Raw genomic sequence first — 11,366 nt, 5'->3', positions numbered from 1 at the left:
ATCATATGACCTTTCAATCAACTACTTCCCATTGGTCAAAAATGCCACTTTTCGGGAAAAAATGAAATAAATAAATGTTGTATTTAACTTGTGTGGTATATAAGGTCGAAAGTAGTATATTTCCATTATATAGCGCTGCTTGGTTCCCACCTCGCGTTGTGTCTCATTATCAAATATCATCAGTAACCATTCTTCATCATCATTCATAATCATAAATCATCATCATTATCATTATCATTATGTTCATCATTTATTCATCATTTTTATTCATCATTATATTTATCACCATCATCATCGTCATTCATTATCATCCTTTTTACGCATTATTCATTCATCATCATCATTACCGTTCATCATAAGCATCACTCCTCATCATTCATTCAATTGTCATCATTATATTCACCATCATTCTTTCAATCCTCATCATTGTTATTATCATGTTTCATCTACCTTGACCTTATTCATCACACTCATTCATCATCATCATCGTTTATTATCAGCATCTTTTATCATTATTAATCCAGTCATCATTCTTATTCATTGTTTTCATTCATCGTTATCATCACCACCACCACCATCATCATCATCAGTCATTATCAAATACATTATCATCATCTTCTCGATTCATATGATAAAAAGCACTTCGCCTCGGTCGTTATTACTGATCAGATCATATTCTATGGGCAACTAGCCAATAACTACATCATTCTTAAAGTTTTCTTTCACATATGCATATATTATACTAGACCGGGTTTGATTGAGGATTTTTATGAGAGTAAAGTGAATGTGCAGGAGTCCTAAGGCCCCTAGCACCAGCTTAAGAGGTATAAACTGAATTGACTGCATGATCCTAAACGGTCAGAAAATTTATTTACACTGAGTCCTCATCATACTGGTTGTTTTGTATCTCCTGTATAATAACGAAATCTTTTTCATATGTGTTCATGTTATCGTCTTTCAGAGGTAGTAGACATTTTTTTCGTACGATTATGTTTTCCCCGGAAGCGATTTCGGCATTTTCCTGAAGCGATATCGGCATTCTCCGGAAGCGATTTCGGCATTCTCCTGAAGCGATTTCGGCATTCTCGCATTCTCCGGAAGCGATTTCGGCATTCTCCTGAAGCGATTTCAGCATTCCCCGGAAGCGATTCCGGCATTCTCCTGAAGCGATTTCGGCATTCTCCTGAAGCGATTTCGGCATTCTCATTCCCCTGAAGCGATTTCGGCATTCTCCGGATGGTTGCTGGTATGGATTTCATTGTAAGAAGTAGAATGTCGAAACTACATTAGAAAAATACGTAATCAAACGAAATATTGCAGAATGTCATAACGGGTCAATTACATTAAGATTTTTATTATACATGAATGTACACCACAACCAAGAACTGAATACATACCGAGCAAAATAAGTGAACCAATGAAACATACCATTTTTTTATGTTTAATAACAACAAATAAGACAGTTATTGCTGAATGTTTCGTTTCCTTAACTATTACATTTATTTATGGAAACCAAGACAGTCACATAAACATTTCACATAATTTTTATGAATTTGTGCATTTTGTATACAGTTATTTGTCGACATGTTTCATAAATACAAGTTCAAATAATATTCATTACAATAATATACACAATATAATCATTAAACCAATGTTACAATTTTTTGAAATTAAAAAAAAAAATACGTAAACCAAAACCCTTCAAAATTTGAAAAAGCAAAGGTCAAATCACAGACGTGTAATTTTCTAAATTTGAGAAAGCTCATGTCAGACAGTTTATTCACTACAATGATTTAATGAAAACAAGTTTACTTAATTCAAGTAGATACAAATAAACTACAAATGCGTTAAGACTCGTTGTCAATAAGGACTAATTTATGTAGGAATCGTAGCGTAAATCTTCATTTCTGCCGGGACGTTCAAGTGGCTGAGATTAATTTCTTTGGAATAGAGATTAATTCGATATAAATATGCATACGGGCTGTAATACGCATCGACAACAACCATTTATTTGCTTATTGACCGTATGATACGGGACCGTGATTCAATTGACTGTGATTTGTTGCTAATATCTGAAATAATAATAAATTGTTGTACAGAGTGTCTTCGATTTTGTGCCATCCAATCCACGTCTATATGGAACCGATGCTGGAACGATGTAACTTATGCTAGCAATGTGTACGTATTTGCTTTGGACAAAAATCTCTTAAAAGATCTTTGCCGAAGGTATTTTTCACGTATAGAGCTCACTCATATATTTCATTCACTATTGTTCAAAGCTTATGTGTTATTCATTACCATGGTGAGTTTAGGTGCCATATGGTGACTGTCTTATGATGTATTTATAATTTGTATTACATGTCACAATAATAAACAATTTACTCACTTAATCGTCTTCAATAGGCCACCCACTTAGCTCAATAGGGAGAGCGCAGATCTACAGATCGCGGGGTCGCGAGTTCGAGCCCTGGGCGAGGCGTATGTTCTCCGTGACGACTTGAAAAAAGACTTTGTGTCTGAAATCATTCGTCCTCCACCGCTGTGGAGAAGTTGGCAGTTATCTGCGGAGAACAGATTGGTACTGGTACAGAATCCAGGAACACTCGTTAGGTTAACTGCCAGCCGTTACATATCTGAAATACTTTTAAAAAGCGGCGTTAAACCCAAAACAACCAACCAATCAATAGGTGGACTGATCCACAACAACGTGACCTTATTGTTTGTTATTGAAATATATTAACGTCAGATGATATTCTACATGTTATTGCATAAACTGTATAAGATACAGCCATCCATGTAGAATAAAATCTGGACTCGGTATACGGTTTAAGAATTAATGGCAAGTCATATGTAAATTTATTAAAATGGTAACACTTCTATCTTTCTAAAGACAGTATCCAAAATTTTGGCCTTTCGTTTGGGAATACTCTTGACCTGATATAGCAAAAAATATAATTTCGGTACCCATACATTTTATCAAACGTATTTGTGTTTTATATCTAAGATTAAGATTTTTTAATGAAATTCTTATGTTAAGCAGATATAATATTTTTATTCACTCTTTACCTGAGTGGTCCTTACTCAGCCACCTGACGATGACTTTTGCCTTCGCGAATTAACTGAACATTCTCTTTTATTCTTAACTCTGTGATTGACCACCGTTTTTTATATGAAAATTATTGAAAAGTATGTATGAAGTTTTGTCTTGTGTTCCTAAGAAATTAATTGATAAATTAATTAACTAATAAAATTACTCTTTACTAATGTCATTACATGGGGAGGTCGGAAAATATCAGGATATTTCATGCTCCTGTCTGTGCAGCTACCTACACATAATATGCAAAAACCTCATTTTATCATCTATAACTCGGTCAATTTAGGTAGGCGTGAGGGTTACCATGGACTGTAAGCTGGAAGAACTGCGATAGATCTGTCCTGCTTTTAGAAGCACCTAAGGTAGATTTCCCGGAAGCACAGAGTATCCCCAAACACAGCCATAGAGCCATGCATCGCAAAGTAGGCCCAAAACAAAAAGAAAATATAGTAGATATGTTGCTTCAAAAATCAGACAACAAGAAATTTGGGTTCATCGTCAAGAGCTGTCAAAGCAGTGGAAAGGAGCTGGTTCCCCATCTTCCAAACAGTTGAAGTTGTCTCCCTCAGTTGGCAAGGTTATGCTGGTTGCTTTTTGGGATTCATGTAGAATAATAATGGCTCAGTTCATGCCAAAATGTTAGATACTAGTTGGAAGTAATTTTTAGAAAAAAAAAACTCAAAGAAAAACTGAAAAAGTTGCGTCCCAAGCCGTCCCTCCTTTACATGACAATGCCTTCTTTCATACACCTCATCTACAGTAGAACTTGTCAACTCCTTCAAGCCTTCAAGTGCCTCAACCTCCTGCGACTTTTATTTGTTTTCACAACTGAAAAAAGGCTCGCTTAAAACAAAATATGAGACATTGAGTTCAGCTGTAAATCTGTACCTCAGCAGTAGGTTTACTTCTTGGTTTGCAGAGGGAATACAAAAGCTCCCCCAAAGATGACAAAAGTGTATAGACGTAGATAGGGAAAACTTTGAAAAAGAATAAAAATAATTTTTGAAAAATATTGAAATGGTTTTTGAAAAAGAGCAAAAAGTTCGGATATTTCCCGACCGCCCCTCATACGTCACGTACTTCAGAACGATTTTAAAGGAAAGCATATACATTAGAGAAGGCTGATTGAGTGAGTGAGTTGGGTTTTACGGCGAATCGACACAAAATGGTCATATATCGCCGAGAAAAAGTCATATTGCAAACGCCAACTGTAAAGAATAAACATTGATGTAAAAATGTAAAGCATACATAAAAACATCCATGTAAAAATGTAAAGAACACTATGAATAATGTAAAACATCTTTAAAAAATCCGTGTAAAAATGTGAAGCATATCTAAAATCAGTTATGTAAAAATGTATATACGTATGTGTTAAAATATCAGCTGCAAACATAATAATATTGCAAGATGTAAATAAAAATATGAAATGTTAGATTTTTTGATATATTCCTATCTGCCTTAAAAACGATAATTTATTTCCGACTGAAACGTTTTCAAATAACTCTTTCAAAGATTGAACGTCATAATATGTACTGCGTTCTGTAGCAAAGTCCACACAGTCGATTAAAATATGTTTAATAGTTAGCGGTGTTTGACATTGTACACATTCGGGTTGATCTTCTTTATTCAAAAGATAAGAATGAGAGGAGGCTGAGGTGGCTTGCTGAATCGCAAGTTTTAACAATAAAAGAATATTGAGAAATTTGATTATATATTCATTCCTTAAAAGATAAATGTAAATCGAATGCACTTGGTTGATTGGATTTTGAAGCCCTCTGTCTGTTATAGCTTTCCACTACAGTTTTCTATAAGTTTTGTTGATGACCTGCTTTGCGGTGTGTTGCTCTGGTTGCGATCGCCGTGCTCTGTGACCTCCTGTACAGTGTGTTGTTTTGTTTGCGACCGCTGTACTCTGAGCCCTCCATTGCTGTATGTTGTTTTGTTTCTTGTTGTGCTTTGTTTGCGATCGCTGTACATAGTGCTTCCAGATGGTCTACTTTTTTCAACAAATTGACCTCCATATGGCACAAGTCAAATGAAATATCTAACATCTTAATATATTTGTATAATAACGTATTAATCACTCAATATAATGACACCGCATTTAAATGATTTTAACTATTTCCTATCGTAACAATAGACATCAGATCAGCCATGTATGGACAGTTCTCTTTTGGTGGTACACTGATGTGTTTATGATATCAGAAATTAAGATCTTCTTAATCAACTTATAGCAGCTTAAACATTTTCTCATTTATATTCTTTCGATTGCATCAACTGAAATGTGGCCATTACTTATTCCCACTAGTTCGTTTACATACATCAATCTACATGGTGTTTCTTAGTCTCAGTCGCCATAATGGAAATACATACTGTCAGTCCGAAGTTTCAAAAATTAATTACTTACTGTTTTCATTTTGATGTCTAGATCTGTTAGACGTACAAATGACAATTAGTTCAACCCTCTTTTCTCAATATGTATTATTTTGCACATTTGATTGTTCGATCATCACCAGACTCCATATCATTACGGTAAAACTGTTTATTATTGTTTTTGTGAGTTCTCAGACAAGGAAAGTTTATCATTTTTATACTAGTATACGATAAACAGTTTCTAAATTATTTTTATAATTATTATATATATACTTACACTGTATACTATATGTTTACAAACAGCTCCGCCGTCAACCATATAGACAGATTGCCCAATCGTCATCCACACAGACAACCACACATCGTCAGTTACACAATAAAGTCCGCCACGCCGTCACCCCAAAACCAAACCCAATGATGTCTGAAACAGCTGATTAATTTACGGATCATCCATGAACAATGTGCATTTACAATACAATATAATATGTAATTTTAAACGTGGTAAGACACTAAACACAGCTTAAACTAGTATCTTAAAAGTACGGTTACCACCAAAACGAACATCCAACGATTGAAGTGAGTTTGTAAACTTTACAAAGAACATGTCATAAAATTATATTGATATTTGATTAATGAAACTATACTGTTTGGAAACCATTTTGAGGTGATGAATGAAATTTAATTTCTATTTTAGATAGATTTGCACTAATTTTTATTAGATATTTTTAAAGTAGATATATTTTACACCAAATTCTTGTGTTATTAAAACAATCAAATTTCTCCCTACATGTTTATAAATAAATAGCAATAACGTCATATTCTACAACTTGATAAAAGGTGTCTTACAGATTTAGGCTGAAACAATCAAAATACTCTATGGGATGTTTCCATTTCCTAAAGCAAACTTATTGAATCATTAAAAGAAAATCATTTCATTATCAGAATATGTTAAATGTATTAATACATAGATATTTCCAGCAAATTGAATTTTACTTTTGTTAATAATTCTCATCTTCATTTTGCACAATTATATGTTTCGGATACGCAATAACAGCGTTGTCTGATTTCACAGAGAAATCTTGTATAATTTATAAGGTTTTGAAAAACGGCACACCTTCGGCCACGTGTTGGTAGAAAAGGTTGTGCCGGTATTCCATCTGTTCCTGTTCCGTGTAATTTTATATGCAAGATAAAAAAGTCGCATAGAATGTAGAATATTGATTACACCTGAGCATTTTTCGAACAAAACATTTGATTCGAATTCCCTTAAAACTGGTCCATTTCCGCACCTTTAAAGAATGCAAACGGAAGCAACGGACATGGGAATACCGGCCTAACACGTAAACATGCATTTGTTAAGATTAATTCAGATAATACCTGTCAGTGACCTAGGAGCCGACGGTTTGAAAGGTGGTGGGGAGTGGTAAAAGAGATTGGATGGTTATGAAAAACATTTTCTGATTATATATATATATATGTAATTCCTGGCTCCAAATTCACTGAAAGATATCTTTCTCCAGATCAGAATTATAAAACAAAATTCGTTACTCTAAAGGGTATATTGTTTGCTTTAAATTTATCGTTTTCTCTTTGTCTTTCAATTTCGTAGAATAGATATATACCTTATTTGGAACACTCCTCAAGTTCGTTTCTTCCTGTGTATATACGTATATACGTTTTAATGGGACATTTATATTTGTACGAGGGTTGTCAAATTGAATCATACACATTGGGCTGAAAAACAGTTGACATCCATTCATAAGTTTACAGTCATTTAGGAATACACATGGAAAATTACAATAAAATGTTTATGAGAATTATGATTCTGCATCAAGTTAAAATGGAACAGAACACGGCAACCTTCGCACAACGTAATGTCTTTACCATCAACCACATAAAGATACAGCCTATTGTTCATACTTCCTCACACATGTATGCTCAATGCACTTTCTATGGCCGAGGAACCCACGCGCAGATACACGCGACAATGTTAAATCATTGGTAATTAGTTGCTATATAGTTGTACAGTTGAAACTTCCTGTAACGAACAGATACCTTTTATATACCTCTTTGAATTTGCAAAAGAATAACAAAAATATTTTTTGAAAGAAAGATGTATTTAGTTTACTCTTAAAAAGTCTGGCCTTCAAGTACTGAAAATAACTATTCTGACTTTAAGACAATGCTCCTCGAAAATTCCAGACACCTCTTCCCTCTGCCACTAGAAGTTTAAATAATCGGCCCTTTATATCATAAGAAAGGAATTGCCAAATACTTTGTTCTTCAACCTCATAGCCAACCTTACTTTAATATTAACCTATGATTTTCATTGACCTGCAGCATATGATTGTGTGTAGGGTGTTATTAACAAATGATAACACATATCATTATTGACTTTGATATTTTTTCAATTAAGTTAATGACTTGATGCCTTAATTTTCTCAAAGCAGTTACTGGACACCTACATACAGTACAGTAAGTATTGTATGCGTAAATATCAGTTATTATTAATAAGGTTTAATGCTGTAAAATCAATATTCAGATAGGAAAACAATACAAGTAGCGTTTATTGGCTATCAACAAGCATACAGACACTTAGATGAAGTATTAAACACGTTCACTAGTCCGATTATTTTGATATTTTAACACATTATCCGAGGAAAATACCACTAAATGATATACAAACTTCAAACTCGGATTTGTCCGTAATAAATTAGTTCTTTATGGCGGGTCTTCTTTCTCAAATCAACGTAGATTAGTAAGGTATGTCAGAGTCAATCTATGTAACTACACAGATTTAAAATGGCGCTTACTAGTTGCGTCTCTTTCAGGGATTTTATCCCCCTGGATCAAAATATTTCTTTATACACGATATGTACCTGGGTTATGTGTAGGTCTTGCTGGCATCTAAACGGCAGTACGGTGGCCGTGTTTACTTTTTTGAAGTAGGTGAAACATCTAATTATTCCTGTTGTAACCAGATGTATGTACTTATAGTCATGTGAAAAGCACTGGTCAACCCGTCAATAGTTTTTAATATATGGAAATTTAACTAGTGTTAAAATAACCATATTTTCCATTTAGTTTTTTTTTAATTGATTTTAGCTTCCTCTTTGAAATGGCTTAGCAAAATTCTGATAAACTTAAGCTGATGATATATAATAAAAACAACTATAAAAGCAATATGACCTTTTGAAAATAAACTTATCTTAACTTTTTATATAGCTACTGTTCAACCTGTCCAAACAATCACATTGAACGAGCGGCCACATGTCATGAACAACCAACTGAATTTCCTCAACAAATTGTGTTCTATAAAATCCTTAAGAAAATACACACCTATGTCAAGTTGTCACCTGTCAATAGCAGCCATTTGCGCCGTTTCCCTTGACTGGTTGTTTAACACAGGGTGAAATGTATTTTCAAAATATAACAGTTCTGTAGTGCTGAGATAGGTAGTGATTGTAGTGCTGAGAGAGAGGTAGTGATTGTAGTGCTGAGAGAGAGGTAGTGACTGTAGTGCTGAGAGAGAGGTAGCGACTGTAGTGCTGAGAGAGGTAGTGACTGTAGTGCTGAGAGAGATAGTGATTGTAGTGCTGAGAGAGAGGTAGTGATTGTAGTGCTGAGAGAGAGGTAGCGACTGTAGTGCTGAGAGAGGTAGTGACTGTAGTGCTGAGAGAGATAGTGATTGTAGTGCTGAAAGAGGTAGTGACTTTAGTGCTGAGAGGGAGGTAGTGACTGTAGTGCTGAGAGAGGCAGTGATTTAATCAAGTTTTGACATATTCTTGCTATCTCTAAAATGTACTTTTAGATTCCAATGCATACTGCTTAAAACGACTCTTTGATGTCTAGGTGTTTTTGATATTGACGTTCAGGCAGGTTTCTGTGTCAAACATATGCCTAGCACCTTGTTATAACGAAAAGAAAACGTACATAATAAAATCTCCTGCGTGTTAATTGTTTAAGTTAAAAGCGTTCGTATATAAATAAAGAAGTATATTGTAAATTTTCAACCCGTTTATGTCATTAAGTTGCGTTTATTCTTACTATGGGTACATTTCTAACCTATTTACGTCAATAAGTTGCGTTAGTACTTTTTAGGCGTACATTGTCAAAAATGTGTTTTTACTTGATAGGGGTACAGTTCCAACTTATTTAGGGAATATTTCTTACCTATTTATGTCGGGTTTGTATTTGATAGCTGCCTGGCGTACAATTTCAACCTATTTGAGTCAAAAATTTGTATGTGTACTTTATATGAGTACATTTCCATCTCAAACGTGCTTGTGTCGATACATTATAAGATAAAAAGTAAACTATACACAAAGAAAAACAATATTTCTAACAAATTGTAAGTGGGTAGATATCTTTACTTAATTTACCATAAAAAGTTAGCTACACGCTTTAGGACAATATTACAACTTTATAATGACTTTACAAGTTTCGTGAACATGCAATTCTTTTTATACATTGTTTCAAATAGTAGATAACGCTGCAACATGCGCTTCACCTTGGTATTTATTTTCTTCAGGGATTCAAGCTCTTTCATAGACACGTAATTAATAGCTGGCTAAATCAAACGTCCTCTAATAAATGACGTCACGTGTTTAAAGAAACATGACCTTAAGGTCAGACGATAAAATTTTCATCTTTTGATTTAATGAATGTTATGCCCCTTATTCGGTACAAACATAGAATTGTTTGAATCCCTACAGATAAACACTTACTAATGTACAAAGGCGAATGTTAGATTTCGAGATTACGCGAGATTAAGATGGTTTTCGCCATTTGTATTGCAAAGGAAATTTTGGAGTGGGATATGTATACAGTCTTTGAGGGGGAGATTACAATCTTGAAATTGTGTAATTGTTGAAATGCAAAATTTTCCTCATACTTTGTTATCTTAAGATATTAATCCTTAGCCATAATATCACTGTTGAAATTAGTTTTTTTTTTTCGCATCTCTTAAAACTTTTAGATAAAACCGTAAGTCCAGATTACTGCTAAAACGGCACTCATTTTTAAATTGTCTTAACCATTATCTTTGTATTTTGTGTATTAATTGACGAAAAACTGAAAATGTCGGTTGATAGGAACAAGATTAAAATCAGTTGGTACGCTAAAAGTGAAAACAATAGAATACCAATTTATTTCAAATAAGATGATAAATCACCATAATGCCGACATTGTCATAAATATAGACCAGGTTTTCCGCTTAGTGTCATGTTTATATTTTATGGACACCGTTTTCAATTAAGGTCACACTTTGGCTCTTTCTCAATCTCACCAAGATTTACTTGTCTTCAAAGAACATACCAATTTTGTAACCGCCAGTCGTGTATCGAAGCTTATCTGTAAACAGAACAGGGCCTTAGCGATGTGAGCATTTGGCCACGGTACAAACACTACCCCTATTAAATCAATACCAGGGTTGCGCGCAGGTTTTAAAAGTTTGTAAAGGAATTGAAAGATAAGGGACGATATTTTGACACTCAGATTTACCGGGCTATTATGCTGATGTTTACCCGCGATACAGACTGACATCTGAGCTGATAGTCTTTAGTTGTCTGCCCTAAACATTTGGTATGCTTCGGATTCGCAATCCAAAAAGTTTTAATTTTGAATTTGTAAAGTAAACATAAAAAGGAAGCTCGTAAGATATTGCATTTTTCTTCTGCCATATTTATCTCTCGTCTGATATTTAACGCGTGTAAGCAAATAAAATAAATAGATATTACGCAGAGGAACAAATGTCAGGATAACACAATCTTAAATATACACTATTTATTTTTGTATTATTTTACTAAATTTCAAATCCGAAATTAATAGATGTGATATACTTACAATAATGCACGTGGTTCGCTTTAGAAGTATATAATTCAAATAATACTTTAGATTA

This window comes from Mercenaria mercenaria, chromosome 5 (genome assembly GCF_021730395.1).
Source record: "Mercenaria mercenaria strain notata chromosome 5, MADL_Memer_1, whole genome shotgun sequence".
NCBI classification, from domain to species: Eukaryota; Metazoa; Mollusca; class Bivalvia; order Venerida; family Veneridae; genus Mercenaria; species Mercenaria mercenaria.
Note: the sequence above shows the minus strand (reverse complement) of the source record.